Source organism: Aethalodelphis obliquidens, unplaced genomic scaffold, assembly GCF_003676395.1.
Source record: "Aethalodelphis obliquidens isolate GAN/ISIS:26980383/991018 unplaced genomic scaffold, ASM367639v1 scaffold63, whole genome shotgun sequence".
Taxonomy (NCBI): domain Eukaryota; kingdom Metazoa; phylum Chordata; class Mammalia; order Artiodactyla; family Delphinidae; genus Aethalodelphis; species Aethalodelphis obliquidens.
Genome location: NW_020838007.1, coordinates 5,204,189 through 5,219,580, shown reverse-complemented (window position 1 = coordinate 5,219,580; position 15,392 = coordinate 5,204,189). Strand labels below are relative to the sequence as shown.

General features: G+C 48.3%; 1 protein-coding gene across 4 annotated transcripts in view; it reads left to right on the top strand.

Moving 5' to 3' along the window:
* The window catches only part of TWSG1 (twisted gastrulation BMP signaling modulator 1), a 43,115-nt gene extending 35,146 nt beyond the window's left edge, over window positions 1–7,969 (top strand). For 3 of the 4 annotated variants that reach the window (XM_027088394.1, XM_027088393.1, XM_027088391.1), the window contains 3 exons: window positions 332–498; window positions 2,937–3,850; window positions 3,948–7,969. The gene's annotated coding sequence lies outside the window, so the exon portion shown is untranslated. The remainder of the gene's footprint in view (window positions 1–331; window positions 499–2,936; window positions 3,851–3,947) is intronic. The other variant, XM_027088392.1, reaches the window with a different exon arrangement.
* Window positions 7,970–15,392: the final 7,423 nt, after the last annotated feature.

Genomic DNA, 15,392 nt, shown 5'->3' with positions numbered 1-15,392 from the left:
ATGATGGACCTGAGGGGTAGATTAGTTTCAAGAACGATAGTTCACTTGAGTTGGAAAGATGTTCTTTCCGAATGGTGGGCAGTCGTGTGGAGCCGAGGGGAGAGAGGGTCAGAGTTGGGGGTGGAGGGTGTCTCTGAGCTTGAGGAGTGAGCAGGGGCCAGACCATGGGCAGGCTGGTGCCCATGCCCGTCAGCTCCGCCCCCGGCGTTTTAGTCCATGGAGCCGGTGGGCACGCCTGCAGCCTGTGGTTTAGGAGTTACGGCTTTGAGCCCTTAGAGATTTTTCCTAACCAACAGAAAATAAATTCATTTTACATCTTTTTATTTTGAAGTCTGTGCTGGAAGGATGGAGGCAGCAACAGCTGCAAGGTCTGGCTTGTGAGATGAGAACCCTCAGTGCAGAAGCAAAGACAGAAGAGACCTCTGCCCTCCCCCGGGCGTGCTGTGACTCGCAGAAGGAAGCTGGGAAAAATGCAGAAATGCCCTCATTTGACTGAAGGTAGCACAAAAGTTAGACACAGTCACCACTGCAGTATCTTTACAGCAGAAAGGATTATATTTCCTGCCCTCTCCGCTTACTGCTTCACACTGAAGTCGGGGTGGTCCTGTCCCAGGCGGATAGCAAGGCCTCTGTGCTCCTTTGCCCCAGAGGGTTGAGTTGCCCAGTAGGAGGTAGGCACACAGACAACCTGCTTTTGTTTTCCAGAAGCCTTACCTGCTCCCAGGGATTCTGCTGGGGGAAGGGGAGAGAGTGAGCGCCTTGGCAGCCTGAGAGTGAAGAGAGGGCCTCGGAAGAGGCCTGGACCTCCCTGGCCGCGGGGCTGTGCCAGCCTCCACTCTCCCTGGACGAGGCTGGAGCCCTGGGCGGGCCCGCAGCTCACACAGGGGGCCGGGCTCCTGAGCCTGCAGGTGCCTCTTTCTCGAGGTTTCAGCTTAGGGATGTGAGCAGCCCAGCCCTGGTTGTCCAGGGCACCCACACTGGCCCCTAGGGCTCTGTGAGATGCAGGACAGGTGACCGCCTCTCAGGCAAACGTTGGATGCTCTGGGGCTCAGAGTCAGACTTTGATTTAAAGAAGTAAGGAGATGTGACACGTTGTGCCCCGGGTTTATGGCCTTTCAGCCGCAGCCCTGGCAGCCTCGCTGCTCACACTACCTTCTCTCCTTCCTCCAACCGCCCACCCCCACCGCTGGCCCTGCCCCCTCAGCAGCACAACAGGTTCACTCCACCCTTGGGTTTTGCAGGAGCTGTTTCCTCTGCTGCACCAGCTCTTTGTGCAGATTTCGGTTCCTTGTTCTGACTCAGGTCTCAGCTCAGATACCATCTCCACCACCATTTCTAAAGCAGCAGCCCCTGCCTGTGACCCCCACCCTGTTCCAGTTTTTTAATAGGCGGTGACCCCCCAAAGTGTCTACCAGCCTCTTGTTAATCATCTCTTCTCCTCAACTAGCGTTGGAAGCCCATGAGGGAGGGGCCTTATTTCTCTGTTCATTGCCGCCCTAAACACAGTCCCCTGCACCCTGGAGGGCAGCACAGACTGTGTTATGCATGAATGAACTCAGCAGATCCTATCAGATTTCTGCTTGAAACGGTGGCTCCCCGTTGGACTCAGATAAAGGCCCAGCTCCTCAGCAGGCTCTCAGGCCCGCAGTCTGGTCCTGCTCACCCCACCAGGCCCGCCTCAGGCCTCCTCATCTCACCCTGAAACAACAGAAAATCTGCACGCTAAAACATTTAAGTACCTGCAATTTTTCATTCGAGGTCAGGCAGTTAATATTCTGTACTTGCCTGACATGGGAAAAGTTCTTACTAATGTAATTTAGTAAATCAGTCAAGAAATAGTCCTTTAGCCAAAGTATGAAAAGAACTTTTCTGAAAGCCGATTTGACTCTCAAGCACGTGATATATCTTCTGAGGATAAAAAGATGTGCTTTGAGTTTTAATAAAGGGCATTATAAACATTCATCAACAAGGACTTATTCCTCAATTGCTGTATGTTGTACTGTCTGTTATTTTAAGCTTATTCATAATTCACAAAAGGGTAATGCAGTAATAATTTGTTATAATTTTTAATTTCCTGTATCCAGATAGATAGTAGGTGCTAAATGTGGGCAGCCAAAAAATTTAAGAACTTTGTTAGATCCAATACTTTGGCTGCAGGGAACTCAGGAAAACAGGTTATTTATTTTTAAGTCCTTGGTGTCAAGTACAAGCACCTATGTTGAATGTTCCTTCTGAGTCTGATCTTGTATTCCCTGCCTTTGGACAAAGTTCAGGATCGTGTTCTATATTTCTCTTAACGATTTTGGTTTTGCCTCTTGTTTAAGTGGCCTTTCCCCCTGGATTGTATCTGGAGATCTTCTTCCAGATACTGCTAGTAGATTCTTCAGGTTTGGGGTTTTTTTAAGAAAATAAATTGGAGTATTGGTAATTAAACTTTTGAAACTCATGCCTATGGGTATTTGGGGAATAAAGCACGTACTGGTAGAATTGATGGCTGAGCTGGTCTGGGGCACAGACCCTCGCTGACAGGAAGCAGCAGCGTTTCTGAGTGTTTTCGCCAAGGACTTTATTCTGAGGGCCCCTCAGTGTGTGTATGAGTCGGACGGTCAAGGACATCGGCGGTCAGTAAGGCAGCGGTGATACCACAGGTGGTTGTAGTAGCCAGAGATTTTGCCGGAGGAGCGTTCCAATGCGTTTAATTCCAGCGGTTGAACTTTTTATGTCTGGTTCACTCGTGGTGGCCCATTTCCACCTATGTTTTGTCCTTTTGGAGGAAAAGCTTGTGTGCATTCCCAGGAGACTTGGGTTGCTGGGGAGATTTTCGTTTGCTTCTGCAGCTGCTCCAGGGGGCTACCAACCGAGAAACCCTAGAACTATGTATGATATTCTACAATGTGCTTAAAACAGTAAAAGTTTATGTTCACATTTGCTTGTAGACAAATACAATATCTGGAGGGATTCACAGGAAGGTGGAAACCTTGGCCGCCTCTGGGCGGGCAAACGAGAGGCTGAAGGACAGCGTGGGAAGGAGACCGTGTCATCACCTGAACTGTGAGCCATGAGCATGAGTTTACCTTTTCAAAAAATACATAACTAAAACTTCAGTTTCAAAAAAGACACGAACAGAAGTATTTTTCCTTAAAAAGTCAATTTTGTAGCACCCCAAAGCTGGGTCCCTCTCAGTGACTAGCTACCCAGTCTCTGGTAAACATGCTAACTAACATATGACGGAGACAAAATTGTGTGCCACGGAGAGTCTTGATAGTAACTGAAAACCCCCAAACTGTTGATCTAGTCACATTTTTTGATGGACGGACAATGACATATATTCAGTTCTCAAATTCTAATAAATTTCTTCCAAACAGGATCTAAGATTTGAGCGATAAGATTTTAGGACAGATAGTCCTGCGACTCTGTGTCTTTTCCTACCTGGGATTTACTTCTTCGTCCTTGTAAAGGACTTGAAGAGTGTAAAGTGAGGCCACAGTATTCATTTAAACAGCCACGTCTCAACTTCCTTAAACTAATCAGAACCAACAAAAACATCAGCAAGAAACTCCAAACCTCGACTTTAAAATCCCATGAGAATGCTCTTGAAGAAGAATGTATTTGTGATTGAGTAAAGCACACTGACCTAGGACTGGCCTCCGCTGCCACGTTTACCGTCTGTGAAACTACTGCCTTCGGGGCTTTTCTCCATTCCCTGTTCCTCCTGCCCTGATGGTGGGGCCTCCATGACATTCTTGAGTTGGAATGTCTTTGCTCGTGCCAGTTTATAAAGAGTTCAGTACACTTGGCAGGACCCGGTGACCCGGGGGAGGAGGAAGCACCAGAGTATGATCGTTCTAAGGTAATTGTTAATTTATTAAAGCAAACCGTGCCTCTCAGAGTGTCTACAGCCCTCCTTTTGTGAGTTGTCTGAGTCGACCTACCCAATTTCCTCCCAGGGACCTTCTGACACGAGTGCAGACCTCGGAACATAGAGCTCGTTCCAGAAGGCCCTGGAGCACAGACTCTCAAGGGATTCCTGGGCCCTGGCAGGAGGCCAGGCAGGCTCCTGCTCCAGGCTCCAGAAATGGATCAGACCCCTTGAAGGAACACATTCTCTTATTGATCAGGAATCTTGAATGAAGTTGAAGAGGTGCAGGTGTTCGGCAACTCTGGAGACGAAATTCAAACTGCAGAGCCCCTGCCTTCCCCTCCGCTGCCCAGGGATGTGGGCTGCTGGGGGCCCCGTCCGCCATGCAGGTCACCTACAGCCCTGTCTTTGTGCCCAAGGCTCTCCCATTCTTTTTCTCTCTTTGATTTCTAGATGAAAAGAAAAACAAACATCCACTGAAAATAGGGGAAAGGAGAAAACTATTATGCATTTACTGCTTGATTTTCCTGATAATAATGGATTCGCAAAATGGATGGGGAAAAAAAAACCCATGATTCGATCATTTCTCAAATTCATATATTTCTCTTGAGAAATGGGTGCACTGAGTAGACAGGCCTGGCAGTCAGGGCTGGGGCTCTTCTGGATGCTTTCAAGGCCAAGCTAAATGCAGAGCAAGGCAGCGGCAGGAAGCTGGCCTCACAGCACGCTCTGCTGGCCTCTCTGGTGCGTGAGGGGGCATCTACCTGCCAGGTCCGGAGCCTGCGGGTGATGACTGCCCTCCGGGGGTGGTGCCACGGCACCATGCGGAGTTGCACCCCCCCCATCATCCATGTTATAGTTAGGTTAACGTGTGTGCATTATCTGAGCACACCTGGAATTGCCCCACCGGTCACAGCGCTCAGAGGCCAAGTCACAGTAACCTCGGGACCTGGGTCCCTTGCTGGCTGGACCAGGGAGCACGGGTGTCCCAAAGCAGCCTGCTTCCCAGCAGCCGGTCTGATGGTGAGGTGGACCTCATGATGTGGACCTCGGCTCTTCTCTCCCGGGTGTGGGGACCAGGAGCTGCTCAAAGAACGGTGGCTCGCGGTGGGGCCTGACCGACAGAATGACGTCAGGAGGACCAGCATGGCCCGATGGGTCCTGTGCACGCCAGAATTGTGAAGGGACAGAAAAGGGTGTAGCAGGCTGGCCAGTCCAAAGGCATAGCAAAGCCTCCATGGCACAGGCTCTGGGCCTGCCTGAATCCAGAATGATCTCAGCCCCATGTTTTTGGCTTTTCCTGTATCCTTGTGTGGGTGTTTCCTTGCAACGAACCAATTTTCTTGAGAAATTTCAGTGAGTCTCTGTTCTTCACAGCCCCAAATCCCAAGCAATCCAGTGTTCTCTTAGTATTTTTTCTCTACCCAGATGTACCTGTGTACTTTTTCTTACAAAACCGGATCAGTGAAATGCTGTCTCTTTAAACTTGACAATATATTGTGAGAATTCTCATAAATATCACTAAAACTTCGTAGAATTTCCTCACCAGGTACCCAGACTTCTGAATAGCTGTCATCACACAGCGAAGTCCGGTCCGCTGCCCTCCTACTGGAAAGCGTCTGCCACAGAAACCCAGCACCCAGTTGGGTGAAGTTGGCCCCCCCGAGCCCATCCAGCCCCGGTCCTGGCCACGCCTGGCCCGCCTTCCCCGGGCCTCCGAGACTTCTAGCAACAGTTCTCACTGTCTCTGGCCAAAACCAATTTTTCAAGAGCAGAAACATATTGGAACTGTCAAAAGAACATGAAATGAAAAAAAAAAAAAAAAAAAAAACATGAAATGAGCCACAGAAAAGCATGAAGCATAACTTAAACAGTTCTACTTGTTCTGTGACATTTTAAAAAGAGCAAATCTGTCATCAAGGTAAAAAACTGAAACGGAAGCCGAGCACTTTGGTATCAGGTGCTTCACATGGTGAAGATGGCCCTAAAGCCAAACCATCTCAGTGGGCTGTCAAGTGACATGGGTCTTTCAAACAACAGGCGGTCACCCTCTGCCCATGCCTCTCCTGCCCCAGGGCCTTTGAACATCTGCTTCTGTAGCACCTTTGGTGGCAGCTGCACCTCCCAGGTGCCTTGGTGTCCCTGAAGCCTGGGACCCAAGAACCCTAATGCAGGGCGCCCCAGGGCCCCCTCAGACTCCGCCTGGCGGCCCTGTCTGTCCCGCGAGCCCTCGGCACAAGCTGTGTGGTGGCCTCTTCCCCGGCCACCATTGACGTGGGCCGAGCTCCGTCCTGATCCCTGCACTTGTGGGTTGCGGCCAGCATCGCTAAATGCCAAGATGCTGTCACCACCGGCACACTAAATGCCAAGATACCGTCACCACCGGCACTGGTGCTCATCCGTGTTTGTTCCTGACCCTTGTCCCTCTGGGATCTCTCTAGGGTCATCCAGAAGATTGGAGAAAACAAAGAAACCTCAAGGCTGTTGTGCTGGCTTTGTCCTCGGCTGTGTGTTTTAGGGACACGGCAGGAGAAAAAGAAGAGTTGCTCACTCCCCACTGTCTGCATCTGCACAGCATCCTGGTGCTCACACGGGTCACACAACTGTCAAAACTCACCCCAAAAAAACAACAACAAAAAACAAACCAAAAAAAACTCATCCTGCTGAACACTGAACGCCTGTGCGTGTGGCTGTGTTCTTTATACCTTAAATTTTTTCAATAAAAAAGTGAAACCAGAGAGTAGCGCCACATAATATCCTGCCTAATAATATGAGGAGAGGATGCAAATAAATCAGCCTTTCCCCTGGGCTCCCTGAGTCGGCCGTTGGGCCCTGTGTCCCATCCCGCCTCTCCCATCTCTCACTTGGCTGACGTGCAGCCCGCCGGCTGCTCCTTCCGCCTCTGCTCCTCACACCTTCAACCCATCCTCCTCATGGCACACCCCAGGACCTTGGTACAATGGAAATATTTCCAAACTTCTCCTGGCTTAAAATCCACAGTCACGTCTCGTCTGCTCCCTAGAGGATAACATCCAAGCTCCTAACGGTGCACCACCCACCTCCGTGAGTGGCCCTTGCCCACCTTGCTAGCCTCTGCTCTCACCCCTGCCTGGCTCCCATTTTGTGCTCCAGAAACTAAACTGCTTCCAATTCCCCACATGCCCTGCTTGCCTCCTGCCGGAAATGCCCTTTCCAAAACCACCAAATTAGAACTGGTGCCAGGAGAAACACACACTGTGCTTATGGACTTCCAAAACAGCGGTCAGGTTTTATATTTTCACCTTGAATCAGGACAGGTACCCAGTTTCACCTGTGAGCCAGATGTGATGTGAAGATGGTGCCCCAGGCGGGGGTCTCAGGCCGTCGTTTAAGCCCCAGCTTTGCCCTTGACCGAATGCACGTCCTGCCCGGGTCACTGAGCAGGTCTGAATCTCATTCCCTTTTATGTAAAACCAGGGTTACAAGCACCCGCTGTAAAGGAGGAGGAACCCATGAACTGTTGGATGCAGCGAACTCTATAAACTTTTCAGAGACGCACAAATGGCAGCTTAAGGCGAGCTGCCTGCCGTGAGCACGGGGCAGGAGCAGAGCCCACAGTGGGGCCTTAGTGACGTTTTGTCAGATGGGTTCTGTTCGAGAATCCTGGGAAGAATTGTCTGTGGCTGGCTCTGGCATGTGAAACACTCTACTGGCTGCTCCATCAAACGCCGTAAGGATTCCTTCTCCAAGGGCATATTTCAGAACCTGGAGCGTCTGCCCCCAGTTATGGGTCATGGTAATGCCCATCACACAGACACAGTGTGCTCCAGCATAGACAGGCTGTGGGAAAAATTTAGGGCACACGGTGGACAGAGCGCTGGACACAAGAGAACCAGATTCTGAGCCCTCCTCTGTCACCAGCTTGACCTCCTGGTCTCAATTCCCTCACCTCCCAGGGCTCCACAAAACTAGTGCTAAGGGCCTTTCTAGTTCTTACATTCTGTGTGTGGCCGAGGTAAAGGTGCAAAATGGGTGCTTTAGAACTGAGTTTTGATTAGCATCTGTCTTTAGGTGACTCCAGGATCAATCGAGCCACAAATATTAACTGATCTACAATTATAGTCCAATCTGGCCATTCTCACCATCAATGAAATATACTGAGCTCAGTCTACCAGTTCGTATGCTGATTTCTTAGGTGAAATCTCCTTTTCGTAGGACTAAGAGGTCCTCCGTTTAAAAGGAATTAGTTAGAAACAGTTACAGTCATTGCCTCTGGGGAATGGGGCTTGACTGGAGGGGGACAGGGAAGCATCACGTCAGATCTTCCGGACTTTGCTTTCTACCTTCTGAATTTTGTGTTTTCTGTTTATACCAGTGGTTCTTTAAAATAGTCACATAAGTAGTTACTGATGAAGTGACTGTATTCGGGACTTGCAGGGTGGGGGGATGAAATGGGACCAGCCATGTATGGAGAACTATTGGATGGGTGATGGCTACTCGGGGAGTTCCTTATACTGTTCTCTCTACCTTTGGGTATGTTTGAAATGTCCCGTAATGAAAATTTTAAATAGTAAACATTTCAATTTGTTGAAAAGCACACTAATGTCATAAACTGCAAGATTTTGCATTATTCCACCTTTTCCTTGAAAATTTTGTTATTGTAATAAAAACACACAAAAAATTCCTTGTAATTAATCAGCTAAATTATTCCATGAGGAATTAGAGTGAGAAACCAGGGATGAGACTAGAGTCAGAAGCCAGCCCCCACTGTAGATGAAATTTTGCATCCCCCCCAAATATATATGTTGAAATCCTAACCCCCGACTTGATGGTGCTGGAGGGGGTGCTTTGGGAGCTGATTAGGTCATGAGGGTGGGGCCCTCATGAACGGGGTTAGTGCCCTTGTAAAAGAGGCCCCAGAGAGCTCCCCCACCCTGACCACCATGTGGGGGACACAGCGAGAAGACAGCCATCTGTGAGCCAGGAGGCACCAAATCTGCAGTCACCTGAATCTTGGACTTCCAGCCTCCAGAACCATGAGAAATGAGTCTGTCGTTTATAGCCGTCTGCTCCGTGTACTTTGTTGCAGCAGCCCCTAATCCCTGCTGAGTGGCAGAGCAGGTTAGACGGTCACTCTGGGACACGAGCTACCCTCCCGCAACCTGGTCTGTGCCAAGGTAGACACTGTGTCAGTCTGAGCACGTCCTCAGACACCAGGACCCCTGTGTTACTGACTGAGCAAAGCACCTTCATTTGGGGGCACTTTTCCTGTCTCACTGACTCTTCCTTTAGGGAAACGTGGAAGAGGTCGGGCCACTGACCACACAAGGACAGTAAAGAGGGGTCAGACAAACACCATGAAGGGTATTCTCCTCTCTGAATTGAGAAAATGGCTTTTATAACCACACACCTGAGCAAAAGCTGCTGTTTTCTGATTATCTGACAGTGAGTGAAGGAGTGAACATATAAACAAGGGTTTCTGGCATTGGGGGAACCACTGGAAAACCTGGGCTTCGATACCACTTGGAGCAGTTCCCCACTGCTGTTGTTAAAAATTACACCACAAACTCAGGGCTTAAAACGGCATAAATTTGTTCTTTTCCAGTTCTGAAGGTCAGAAGTTCAAAATCCATGTCAACGGGCCAAGGTCAAAGTACCAGCAGGGGAGGTTCCTTCTGGAGTCTGAGAATCCCTTTTTTTGCCTTTTTCAGTTTTCAGGGTCCGCCTGTGTTCCTGGGGGCTCACAGCCCCTTCCTCACCTTCAGTGTGCCTCACTCCAGCCTCACAAGCTCAGATGGCTTATTTGAAGACGGTGGGTTTGACTCTAATATTGGTTTTCCTTTGGAAGACCATGTCCTTCAGGATTTGACATGTTTGAGAAAGAAGGAAATCCACATCCTGGGACTCCTCGTCCTTCTCTTTTCCCTCTCCTCTCCAGAAGCTTCAGCATCCCTTTGCTTCTCCCTGAAGCAGTGATCCTCAACCAGGGGAACGAGAGTTTCTTTCTGGAATGAGATCTGTCAGATTTATTTAGGAGAGAAATATGTAAAAATGCAGATCAGGCTGTGACAGTATAAATCACAAATGGACACAAGCCTAGGCCAGTGGGGGCCACTCCCTACAGTGCACGATTGCCTGGGTGCATTTATTGTTTGCTGGTTATTTTTAATCTAACATGACTAATACCAATGTGTTGTGGATGACAGAATCGAGCAGGGATGAGCTGCTTCCGTCCAGGTGGGTGGTCAAGGCTGAGTTTGCCTATCACACTCAGGTGTTTCTGTGGCCCACACACAGTTGCGTGGTTTGGAATGCCAAGGCTTCCTTTGAATTCAATGAGTCTGAATTCAGTGCTTTGGGAAAATTTTACTCCCTCAAAAGGACTCCACATGTCTCCAGGCAGGACCTGTACTTTTTGTGTGTCAAATAAAAGACACACACAGAACAGTGACTCTGGTTATCATGGTACCAAAATATGGGAGGGTGGGAGGCAAATTGTTATGATCCAACACCACTCTCCAACCAGGGCAATGCTCTTGGGTCAAGCATCCTTTCAAACTGCGTATTTGTGGGGCAAAAAAAGGAAGCTCCATTCAACAGCTGGAAAATTACTGAAAACTTGGACATTGGCACATGGCAAACAAAAAAAAAGAGAGAAAGAAGAACTGTTTGAAGTAAGAGGACAAAACAAATTTTGACCAGCTTCCTTGTTGAACAGCATGCGCCACCTCAGAATTTATGAGGCCCCCAAAACTAGGTTTGCATAATGAACAATCAGAGCATCTGTAAAGCAGCAAACACATGGAAATCAAGCAAAACCACATCTGCATAGCAAATGCTGGAATATTGCTCTAAGCAAAGGCTGGTCCCTGACACTTGATGAAAACCCAAGAATGCAGAACAGTGTGGCTGCTTAAAGCAAATGGGGTCAATGGCAAGATGGTGAACAACCCCAAGGAAGCAAGTCTTCCTTTTTAAATGCTTCCACCCCTAAATATGTTGTGCACATGTTGCATTCTTAGCCCAGGGAACTTGGCCATCCCTATGACAACCCCATGGACCACTGTGAGAAGCGTGAAGCCAGGGCTGTACGGTTGATATATCTTTTTTTTTGCGGTACGCGGGCCTCTCACTGTTGTGGCCTCTCCCGTTGCGGAGCACAGGCTCCGGACGCGCAGGCTCAGCGGCCATGGCTCACGGGCCCAGCCGCTCCACGGCATGCGGGATCCTCCCGGACCAGGGGTGAACCCATGTACCCTGCATCGGTAGGCGGACTCCCAACCACTGCGCCGCCAGGGAAGCCCCTGATACACCTTTAAAATGGCACATCGTGTCAGGTCTCTTTACTCTTAAATCTCTCCATGTAAGTGGCATATAATCAGACAGTCCTTTTTTTTTTTTTTTTTTTTGCAACATCTGAACATCTGATACAATTCATGACAATATTAAACTGGCTACATTTGTAAATCACTGATTCAGGCTCTTTTTTTTTTTCTTTTACTAAATTTATTTTATTCACCGAGTGGGTTGTGGGCCCTTGCCACTGACCCTGAGTGGCTGGGTCTCCTAGACCGAATTTGCCTAGAGGGTGGGCTGTTGGATTCCTGCTTCCCCACCACGGTGCTCCAGTCTCCTCAGAGCTTCTTGCACTTTTGAGAAGAAACAGCTCCTATATCAGATGTCTTCAGGGTGAGTAACCTTGTGAAAATGCACCTGTGCCTAAATTGTCTAATAACCTTGTCAGGCTTGTGGAGTCCCACCCTGGAGAGATAATATAATAGGTCACAGCCACTGAGGTACTCAGAGGATCTGGTTAGAGTCCTGAATCCTGGGTCAGAGTCCCAGGGTTTTGGGTTTGTCTGACTGTTTTATTGCTCGGATTGTCCAATAGGGGTTGGCTCTTGGATGACTTTAGCAAAACTTTATTAAACCTGATAGTAATGAGTCCCCTGACTCAGGAGATAAGACATTGCTCCTGTCTAGAAACATTGCCCTATGGAGGTGTCGGGTTTTCACCTGTGCCTAATATGATTGTCTGGTGGTATTGATACAGGTGTGTATTATTGATGGAACCAGACCTGATTACCTTGTTGGGGTGAGAAGGTAAAGGAGAAATGGGAGCTAGGAGAAATCGTCTCTTTCTGAATGGGTGGTCAGCATGGATTAAAAAGCATAGCTGTGTGTCTTTAGTGCCTTAATGAAAGGCAGAGATGAAAGAGAAACAAAACAGGTGGGGCAATGTTATTAGACATTTAAGGAAGGTTGAGATTGTAAAGGCAGTAACAAAACAAACAAGGATTTTATATAATTACTTTCAGTTTCAATAAAAAATACAGTAGTCATACTTGGCCTACATTTAGCCAAGTGTAAAACAAACAAGCAAAAAAATCTTCCAAACACAAACAAAACTTGTTAAGAAAAATTTTAGAGGGGTTGTTGAAAATAGCTTCTAAATGGTAAAGAGGTCTAGAGGGTGGCCTGAGAAGGCTGAAGTATCTTGAAGCTGGAGACAATGTTTCTAATGCAGGTAATGTCTAAGAAGCATGTGTGTATGGAACTCTATCAGCAAGTTCAGTGCTTTGCTCTGTTTGTACCTGTCCTTTCTGGTAACAATACGGTTCTTTTTGCTATGTGCTTTTATTCTGTAAATTTTAACATACTATGTTCTTGTTCTGTATGACTTCCTACTGTAGATGGTATACTGGAGTTTTGAAAAAGAAAATTATTTTCTTTTGTAGTATTGCCTGGTCCCAATATCAGCTGGAGTCGGGGGAAAAAATGGCCCAAGAATGTGTCTTTGAATTATAATACTATTTTACAATTACACTTGTTTTGCAAAAGAGAGGAGAAATCAGGTGAAATCAGCTTTATCCCCATTTCTTACAAGGGAAGAGCCTTTATACAATTGGACACATTTTGGGTTTTCCTGACTGAAAATTTTTTTTTAAATTTTATTAAAGTATAGTTGATTTACAATGTTGTTAATTTCTGCTGTACCGCAAAATGACAGGTATATTATATATATATATTCTTTTTCATGTTCTTTTCCATTATGGTTCATCACAGGACACTGAATATAGTTCCGTGTGCTGTACAGTAGGACCTTGTTTCTTATCTTCACTGACAATTTTAACACTCTTTTGTATGAGCCAAACTCATACAAAATTGAGGGAGTTAAAATTGAACTGCTTAAGTGTGTATATATATGTGTATGTTTAAAAGGAAAGTTTGCTGGGAGGAACAAACATTGGCAATGGTACCAGAGGCCAAGGGCTCAATGGAGACCTTGGGCTGAGTGTATTCTACCTGGAAATTGCCCAGATGTCTAGATTATCTTGTCTGTGATCTCTGCTGGGGAGGTAAACTATTTTGGTCATCTACCAGGAAGATTATACCCGTACATGCTCAGAAAGGAAGTGAGGGCTTGAGTATTTTACCCTGTATCTTCCTGAGTTCCTCTCTCAAGTTCAACTTTGGGTCTAAGAGAGCCCCTCACTTTCTTCAGGGTGATACCGTCACCTCTCCCGCCCTCCTCACTGTCCAAGGTGGTGAGTGACGTGGAGCCTGGACTCCCCGAGGCTCCTCTGCAACAGGCAAGCCTGCACTCAGCACACGGGGGAACTATTAGGCTGTGACCGCATCGGCTGCAGTCCTGGAGCTGCCGGACAGACAGACCTCTAGGCCACAGCTCTGGACACTCTCCTCTAGGGGAAAGCTTTCCACTGTCCCCTCGGTGAGCCTCGTCAGAGCTGCTCATCGTTGGGACGACCGTTCCCCAGTCTCTTGTCCCGGGAATTCTCATGGCCAAGCTGTGGATAGATACCACCACATTTGCCTGCTTCTTTCCAGAAACCAAAGTAGGAGACAGAATTGGTTCCTAAATCCTAAGGTTCTTGTTTCCCCTCTGCTTTTGTGGGGAGTGAGGGAAGGCCATTTTCCAGAGATTTGCAGTCCACAGACTGTTTGAAACCGGGGTATCGATGAAGCCTTAACCTAGGGGCTGCTTGCTTGCTCGCTCTCTCTCTCTCGCTCTCCCTCTCTCTCTCTCTCTCTCTCTCTCTAAATGGCCATCCTTGGAGGGGCTCGCTCAGCCCTCAGAACCAGTGCTGAGGGTAGAGGGGTGGAGGGGCAGGCCCGGGTGTGCCCAGGTGCTCCCCCACAAGGAGCAAAGCGTGCTCTGAGCCGCGGATGGGCAAACCTGGTGCTTCCCTCCGTCTCCCATGAACACAAGGGTTTCCCAGGTGCAGCCAATGCTGCAGCATCACGCAGACCTGGAGTTTCTGATGAGACTCTGGTCAACGTCAGGCGCAATCCACAGAGGCCAGGCAGAGGCGGCAGGTGTTTGTTAAAGACGGTTGTTCCAGGCTCTTCTGTGGTTTTGCTGCCCAGAAGTAAATTGTATCGAGCACCACAGTGGAGGAACCCAGTGGGCCTTCAGAGGATGGACTCCCCGGTGGAGACCACGGGGCTATCCTACCATCGATGGTCAACTCCCCTCGGATCAAGTGTAACAGGTACAAGTCCTGGGCTCCTGACATTTGACCTCAACTGGTTTTTCTAGGTTATTTTGTACATTTTTCATCAGCGGCGGAGGGAAGACCCTCAGAAAAAGCCTGTCTTGCCTGAGCCAGAGCCTAATGACCTCGACTTACTACATCTGGCTCCTCTTCTTGCGCCTCCTGCAGCCCCCACACTGTGAGAAGGGGGATCCCTGCCCGTGGAGTCCAGGCTTCCACCAAAAGTCCTCCGGGGGTCTCAGGTCCTGCCCCAGCCCTGCACCTTCCTTACCAGACAGTCAAGGGGATCGGTCTCCCCTCCCTGAACCCACCAGGGTATTCAATTCGACCCAGGGGTCCTCTGCTTCAGGCAGGGCCATATCCGTGGAGACGAGTTCCTGCAGGTCCAGAGGATCAAGGTCAACCAGGGGTTTTGTATGTGTGCACCCTCCCCCCTTCCTACCTCTGATCTATATAATTGGGGAAAACGTATTTAAAGCACAGCTTTCTGTATATGCCTCAATGCCCTAGTTCCTTCTGGGAGTAGGATCTTCTTCTGGGAGATCCCTTCTGGGATCTACTAACAAAATTAAATGATTTCCTCACCAGAAAAAATAGACATTAAAGTATTCTCAGATCAGGCTTCCCCCCTTCAAGCTGCACTATTACTCCGGGGAAACAAGCCACACCCAGGAGCCCCTGAAGAAATTCTACAAAAGGTAAGAGCATATGTTTGGGATGGTAGGAGGCCGGGAAGAGCCTGGATGTCTGACCCAACAGTAGTAAAACTCCATCCAGGTGCCCAGGCTCCAAATTTAAAGCAACACCCTTTAAAGAGGGATGCAAAGGAAGGGATAAAGCCTCTGATAAGCAGCTTTCTTAAATGCCAATTAATCGGACCTTGTCAATCCCATATAACACTCCCATCCTGCTGGTACAAGAACCTGGGACCAGAGATGACTGGTTTATACAGGTTTTAAGGGCCGTTAATGTGTAGAGGATACACATGCGGTGGTGCCAAATCCTTATACTTTGCTTACAACTTTATCTGGAGACTT